This window comes from Belonocnema kinseyi, chromosome 8, assembly GCF_010883055.1.
Source record: "Belonocnema kinseyi isolate 2016_QV_RU_SX_M_011 chromosome 8, B_treatae_v1, whole genome shotgun sequence".
NCBI lineage: Eukaryota > Metazoa > Arthropoda > Insecta > Hymenoptera > Cynipidae > Belonocnema > Belonocnema kinseyi.
In genome coordinates, this window is record NC_046664.1 from 90,369,680 (window position 1) to 90,378,454 (window position 8,775).

General features: G+C 28.6%; 1 protein-coding gene across 1 annotated transcript in view; it reads left to right on the top strand.

Annotated features, from left to right (window-relative positions):
• The window catches only part of LOC117178800 (pyrokinin-1 receptor-like), an 86,339-nt gene that overhangs the window by 31,957 nt on the left and 45,607 nt on the right, over positions 1–8,775 (top strand). The window lies entirely within an intron of this gene.

Here is an 8,775-nt window from a genome sequence, read left to right on the forward strand (position 1 = left end):
TTACTGATTTTCATTTGTTAATACTTGTTTGACGATGATACCGAAAATGTTGTTTGTTTTTACGTATTTTTAATGGCTTAGGAGATACTTCTAGAAAGTTAAAATTTCAATTTTGTTAAGAAAATTTTTAAGTTTCATATTCGTTTAGACTCACAGATTCTGAATTTTTGAATTAAAAATAACTGATGTAATAATTACAGATTTTTTATTCATAAATTTTAATCTCATTTATGAGCCGAAAAAGGTTCGACCATCTCTGCCAAGACAAGGCTCGTCTGGAGACAAGTAAACATCGTCTTAGCCAAGACAAGGCTCGATTTAAGACAATTAAACGCTGTTTTACCTGTTATGGCCATAAAAGTATGAAGAAGGCGCATATGTCTCGACTTAGCTTCGAGACGCAGCCAGACATCGATGCCTTGAAGAGGAACTCAAGACACAATCAAGTCAAAGCATTTTGACTCGGGAGAAAACCAACTATTTGGTGGGATATTTAAGTTTCCAGTTGAAAAATGATCTATTTCTATGGACATTATTGTATTTTATTGAAAATTCGTCTTTTTGGCACAAAATTCAATTATTTATTTTAAAATTATACTATTTAGAAGAAAATTAATGTTTTTCCTTGAAAAATCATATATTTAAGTTGAAAATTCAACGCTTTTGTGGATAATTCGTTTTTTTGTGATCTAAATTCCACAACTTTGTAAAAAAATTCGTCTCTTTTGCTAGAAAATTGAACTACTTGGTTAAAAGTTCCATTACTTAGTTGCAAGTTTAACCACATTTTTAAAAATCAATTTTTCCTGAAGATGCACATATCAGGTTAAAAATGTAATTATTTTATTCATAATCCCTTCTTTTTTGATCAAAATGAATCTTTTTAACTGACAATTGAACTATTCCATTTTTCTGTGAAAACTAATTCTTTATAAGTTGAAAATTCAACTATTTGGTGAAAAATTCATGTATTTTGTTAAAATACTTTTTTTGGTAGACAATTAATCTCCTTTTTTTAAATACATCTGTTTGCTTGAGGATTTAAATATTTTGTTGAAAATGCATCTTTTTCGTTGAATTTAGCTGTATCAAAATTTATTTATTTTTTGTATGAAAATCGCACCATTTGTTTAAACATACATCTAGCTATGTTGATAATTGAAGTGTGTAAACAAAATTTAGTTATTTTGTTGAAAAATGAACTAAACTGCTAAATTCATACTTTTTGGTCGAAAATTCAACATTTTGTTGAAAATTCGTTCTTTTGGATTAAAAGCTTTTCTATTGTGGTGGTAGAAAAACCATCTTTCTTTATTGAAAATTAATACCTCTTAATAGAAAATGAAGTTTCTTTTTATTTCAACTTAAGGGTTGAAAATTTAATCGATTTATAAAAAAATCAATTACTTTGGATTAAAAATTCAACTATTCGGTTGAAAATGCAACTGTTTTTTATTGATTTTTAATCCGCCATGTTTGAATATTCGATACTTTGATTGAAAATTACATCTATGTAGTTCAATAATTCAACCATTTTGCTAAAAATTCAACTAGTTATTTAAAAGATCAACTATGTAGTAGAAAATTCGTTTTTTTTTTTTTGCTTGAACGTTCAACTATTTAATTATTTAAACCTTCGAGGTAGGCGTTAATTCGTTCGGTCCTTGCTTTTTTACGCTACGGGAGATTTATAAATTAATGCGATAAAGATATGGAAATGATGCACAGAAGAGGCGATAGATCAATTAATCTAAAAGTCATATTCTATAGTTATTCAATAAACATATTTGTTCCACAAAACAATTCCGTTTCTGGCGGCTGATCAATATCTGGAGCAATAATTCAAGGTGGAAAGCTTTACAGAGTCACCACGCACCACGGTTTGCAAACAAATAAAACAATGGCTAATAAACTAATATAAAGATCCATACATTTTATCGCAACCATGTCCACTAATGAAAAATTTTACCCGGGCCCAGAGTATCCAAAAAGCTCACGTTTCAGGCTTCTGACGGCCGCTAACCCTCTTCGACACACTTTCAATCTAACATGTGATAGCCGAGAAGGAAAAGTACTTCAAAGCGAGAAATCGGCCGATTTCTTATCCACAATTTGGAAGAGATATCCAGTTTTCTTCTCCGGGAGCTTTCAATCCTTTGTAAAAATAATGGAAAGATAGAAAAGGGAATCGAGACCCCGAGAAAACACCATTCACTTTCATTCAAACATTGTAAACACCCTGTTGCAAAAATAGCCACTCAATTCAGAACTTCAGATCTAAACAATTTGAAGTAATTCAAGAAAAATCACCAAATTGAATAAAAAATTGAACATTCCAAATTTATTAATTTCAAATTGAAACATATCTATGAACTAAACATGTTTAAAATTGTCCCATTAGAAAGCAGCAGCCATACAAATTGAAGAAATTTTATTTTGAGGTTTTCAAACTAAAAAATTATTGAAATTGAACTTTTAAAAACTACATTTTTTAAAAATAAAAACAATAAAAATTGAAAAATTGTATATTCAGCGCAGTTATAACTGGAGCGATTGAAACAGAAGCGAATTAAAACATTGTTCCAATTTGAACACTTTCAACCTCAAGCTCATTTCTCCATTCCAATCATGCAATATTGTAGACCTCAAACTCAAAATTAAGTTAGTTATCACTTAATTATTAATTAAAGTATCAAACATTTTCAATTTCAAATTAAGGCAAATGGTATTCCGTGATGTCATAAATTGCTCTATTCTGAACATATATTTTTCGCCTACTTATTTTTAAACTAAGTTTAATATCGCATTGTAATTTTAGGAAATAAGAGAAAATATATAAACCCACCGCTATCTGGTCCTTCGGATTTTTTATTGCAAAAGGAAAAGTTGATTTTTTTAAACTTTTCATAAGGGCCTTATTAAAGACAGATGGCGCTTCTGACTGCTTGAAAAACGTCTGTAAGATTGGACGGAAGAACTTTTTTAAAGACATCTTTTCATTTAAAAATAAAAAAAATCCAGTTAGACAGACAGTGGTGGACTCACTTTTTTCATTTTCAAAAATTTAAACCTACTATTTTATTTACTTCAAAAATAAGAAAGAAATAAAAATAAGAACATGATTGATCATTTGAAGTGAGCTGTCCTCTTCCCCGGATCAAAAATATTTGTCGGACTGAGCTAAGCCTTTGATAATTTAATTAGTATACATTTGCCATCACGCGGAAATGATTATGAAATTTGTTTTTACATGTAAAATTAACACGTCGGAGAGAAAAGAATAAAAATAAGTATAATGGGTCTTGCGTTAAAAAAAATGTAGGGTCAATAAGGGTTAAATGAGACTACTTACATTGTCGGGTTAATCTGATTGCTCACTCAACCTTGCCTGCTGTTCTTTACTTTTGCGTCACCTAGTTTTCATTTTAAGCCAAGCACCTAAACCACAACGTGGGCGTGTTATAATCATGATGATAAATTTCTTCCATTTGATATTCCATTTTAAAATATTGCCAGTTAAAATTAGTAATTTCAGTTTAATTGCTATAAATATATTCTTATAATTTTTGCAAAATTATTATAATTGACACATTTTTTTGCAAAACACTAAGAATAAAATTCGATAAAGATAAAAACTAAAAAATAATTTTACACATATATATTGTTAACGGTTTTTGACCATTTCTTAAACAGATTCTGACTCAGAGAGTCTGTCACGAAAAAGAAATAAATTTTTCTGGGAAGCATCTTGACATTTCCTGAATTTCTTTGTTTTTTCAAGAATAATCATTTTTAATAAAAAGCTGGAAAGACATCGATGGAACTGAAATTCAAAACAAATGCTCCTCTTAATGTTATGGCGCATTGAAAATAACCTGAAAGCTTGTTGGTTAGGCTGAATCTGGAGGGTCGATTACTTCTAACCATTCTCATGAAAAAGACTTGCATCATCCTACGTTTCCAATGGGGTGAAAATGGGTAGAATCCGCAAACGCTTCTGATCGACGTATAAACCACACCATAATAGTAGCCTTCACCTTAAACGGAAAACTAATCTTTGGATCTCAATAAATCCGAAATTCTTAAATGGGAAAATATGCAGTGAGAAAAACCAAATTGATTCTTTAATAATTCAACTTTGAATAGAATGAAATACCGAAATTATGTTTTCAATTATAGCAGTTTTTAAGTGACATGAAACAAATATAAAGTATTTTGGGGTATATTGATTGCAGAAATTACTTCTGTATGTGTTTTATGCCTTTTCTTATCCCAGTTTAGATCAATCGATTTTTTTTCAAAGAAAGTCTATTTTACGGTATTTGTAAATCATCTGGCAGTTGGTTGACTCAATGGATTTAGGGTCCTCGCCTTCGAATCTAAATACGCGAGAAGCCTTGCAAAAACTACGTCATATTATTTTGAACATTTTTCCACCCCTCTCCTCAACGTAAAAAATATGAATTTTCAGTGCAAAAAGACGAATTGTCGGCGAAGCAGTTGAATTTTCAAAACAAAAATATGAATTTTTAACAAAATAGTTTAATTTTCGATGAAAGAATAAAATTTCGAATAAAGTAATTGAATTTATAACCGCGTAGTAGAACTTTCTACCTACAAAGATGAATTTCCAAACAAAGAGCCAGATTTTCAACAACAAAAATTAGTTATCGTTTATAACCAAATAGTTGAGCATAAACATTCAAGCAGAAATTACATCTTTTCAACAAAATAAATAAATTTTTAACCATTAGCTGAATTATTTAACCTACGATGACGGAATCTGAATTGAATGGTTTAATTTTTTTTTATTCAACTTCAACCAAATAAATTTGCATTTATAACAAAAGAGTAGCATTCTCAACTAAAATGATGATTTTTGAACAAACAAAAAATAATTTGGAACACAAAAGTTTAATCTTCCACCAACTAGTTGAATTTTCCACAACAACGAAAATTAATAATCATTTAAAACCAAGTAGTTGACAATTCAAAGAAAAATAACGTATTTTCAACAAATTGAATTAATTTTCAACCAAATTGATGAATTTACAACCAAATAGTGAAATATTTAACTTTAATAATGTATTCTTCAAAAAAGAAACATTCATGTTTAGCAAAGAAATTCAACTTTCAACCAAGTTGTTCTATTTTTAACCAATTGCATTTTAACCAAAGAAGATAAAATTTCGTCCAAGAGATGAATTTTTCAAACCAGAAAGACGAATTTGCAACAAAAGAATCGAATTTTCAACTAGGAAAGATTTTAAACAAAGCTGTTCAGCTTTCAACCAAGCAGTTATATTCTCAATCAAAAATATTAATTTTTCACCAAAAATAGAATAGTTAAATCTTCAACTATTAAAATGAGTTTTAACATTAATTCCTCATAAAAGACCAATAATGAAATAGTTACAATGTTAATAATAATTTTAAAGAGAAAAGTAAAATTTTCAACCAAAAAGATATATTATCAACAGAAGACGATCAATTTTCTGCCGAAAATAAAATAGATAAATTTGCAGTTAAAACCAGAAAAAACTAATTCTGAAACAAAAATAGAATATTAGACTTTTCAATTAAGAGGATTTATCTTTCAACGAAGAGAGGAATAGGGAAGGCAGTATAAAATCTGTATTTAGATGCTTGCGTTTAAAATAAAATCACTATCTTCGATTTTCTCAACGATTAAAAATTTTTTTATTATTAATTATATTACACATATGTTATGCCCCCCCCCCCCCTCTTCTACGTTATAAAACCTGTTAAACTTCCTGCCCCTTCCCCCTGGAAGTTTGATGTAGTTTTTGTGCGACCCCTGATTGATTATGTTTTAAATTATATTTTCAGGATTAAAAGTATTTTATATTTATTTCGTTCAGTTTATGAACTTAAAGAACAGTGTGTATGAACTTTACAAGCTATTTCACTTGTGCCTAGCTGATATTAGTCACGCGATATCCCTTCTCAAGCTCCTTTAACCTTTTTAAATTCAATTAAATTTTGATTTGACTCCTCCTTTCAAGACTTTGAGATTTTATGTAGGACATATTATTCAAATATTATGAAACTTTTAGATTATGTTCCAAGGAGTTTCTATCATTAAAAATGTGTAGGGGAGAAACGATCATCCCTAATGAGTTTTAACCAACTAGAATTGAATACTGAATAGGAAAACTTTCAAGATAGTTAAAACTGCCTGCTTTGACTGCTAAGTTTATGTTAATCTTTTAAATTACTTATACTTTGGTTCGATTGAATTCTCTGCTACTTTGGTATGCATATAACATTTATTTCACAAGCGTTTCTACGTTTCTGGATATTAGAGTGGAAATGGAAAGAGAAGAGTTTAATCGAAATCGTTATATTCCGAAAGAGATTTCAAATATAACACAATTATAAAAATTTATTTATTTGTATGATTGTATTCAAATTATGTAAATATATTAATTTGAAAAAGCACTAAAGAGGGGAAAAACCAACATAGAAACCTATAAATAACTGTTATTTCTTGTAAACATTTTTTTATAAATATTAAACCCTTTGATTCCAAGCCTACTTTTGGCTTCTTAATTTTAAAAGATAGAGTGCATGTTCGTTGAAAAAAAAAAACATATATTTTTCAAGACTTAAAATTTTGTCTCCAAAAGCGAGATGAAAATAATTCAGAACATTTTAATCCACGTACAATACCAAAATTGAAAGTTTTCCAAATCATTTTTGAAACTGTCTTTACCATTGTTTTCTTATAAATAAATTAATTTTACGATTGAGTACCGAGAACTAAAGAGGCACTAGGCACTCGAAATTTATTTTTCATCTGTTAGTGCCAAAATCTTGCAAATTATTTTGCATCACAATTTTTCTAATGGAAATGAGAAGTATGAGGAAACTGGAGAAAGAAAAGGGTGCAGAAAATTACCTAGATGGATATTTTAGATTAAGACTCTAATTAAAACTTACATGAGGAACTAAGAAAAATTAGTCGGTCAAAGTAATAATGACAATCATATCAATCCTACGAACTTCGTGAATTTTTTTTCGATTTAAATTTGAAATTCCTTTTGGTTCCTATACCAATGTTTGAATAATAGTTGAGTTTTAATCAAAGATAAAAGATTATTTACTTATTTTTTTAAACTGGCAACAGTACAGTTGTAAAAAATTTTCTCATCGAAAAAGTACGCAAGGTTGATTAAACTTTAACCTTTTTTTAAATTTCTAAGAATAAACATTAAGAGAAAATTATTTAATTTTTCTTTTTTCAATAAAACTTTTTTTATTTTTCAATTTCTCGATTATTTTAATTCTCCAAATAACCAACTTTATACATATAAATTGTCTTAAAATATATATATATATATATATTTTTAAGACTAAAATGCTATCAACTTCAATTTTTTATTTTTTATTTTGAATAACCATCCAATTTGAAATGTTCCAAATTTGAACGCGTATCTTTAAAATTGTTTACTTGTGTCGGTGCTAATACAAATTATTTATCTAAGTTTGCAAGCTAGAGTTTGACATTTTTTAATGTTCAAACATTCAAAGTTCAAAGTAGTAAAATGTTTAATTGTACAAATTCTACAAATAATTCAAATTTATTATTTTTAATTTATAAATTTTCAATGTCTACATTGATTATCATTCTATACTTGCAGTTGAAAGTTGGCAATAATTGTGTTCCATTTGAATTAGATTTCTTTTGAAAGCTTTCAATTAATAACATTTTCAATCATGTACTTGTCTCAATTTGGCAGTTTCTGTATTTTTATTGGATATGCAACTTCTGCGTAGAACATTTCTTTATCAAACCAATATTTCTCAGAATATAAAAAAAAAATTATTTTATTTTACTGAAAGTATTTTAATATTTGGAAGCATACCTAAAAGTTTTATGTTTAAAAACCACTTTCAATTTAAAATTGGTTTCAAGAACCAAACTATTTTTGAACAATTGCTTCCATGGGAGTTGTAATTTAGCTATTTACTGAAAGCAGTCAAACAGAAAATTTAACTGATATAAATGAGGATGGTTAGTGAATCGGATGTATTACATGGTGCTTCTATTTCTAATCACGATTTCAAGGTCACGGTCAATGTGCTGTTTAGCATTAGGTCATGCTTGCATCGTCAATTATATCGCACAAACAAGCACAGGTGTAGTGAAATAGATAAACTTCATGAAATATATTCAATTATTTTAAAAAACAAGTAGGATCATGGATATTCCAATATTGAGCCACCCTTAAGAAGTGAAACTCTCTCTCCCTCTCTAATTTTCACCTGAGAATAATAAGTGAGAGAAAATATTAAACATAAAAACTTAAACAAGTTAAATATGCCATAAAATTGTATGGCTCATCGCAACTTATCATTTTGTGATAAAGGATCATTTTTTATATTATACATTCTTAAATATGATCCTCATTACTGATGTATTTACATTATTTGATTCTCATAGTAGAACATAGACTTCATTATTTTTTCATCGCCTTATATTATTCCTATCAGAAAAGGTAGTCTTCATATAAAAATACTAATAGTGAGTTAATAGTACATGTCCTGTAATAATAAATGACCCAGTAAATAAATACAGTCTGTCAAGTTAAAGCGTGGGTAACTTTTTTGGTGAAATATTTTATTTAAACGCATGTTTCTACATGGAACTACATTTGTCAAGGTGTCGAGAAAAATGCTTTTCTGTTAGTATTTTGTCCAATCACCGCCGGAGTCGATGATGGCCTGGCACCTCGAAGGCATGCTTTCGAC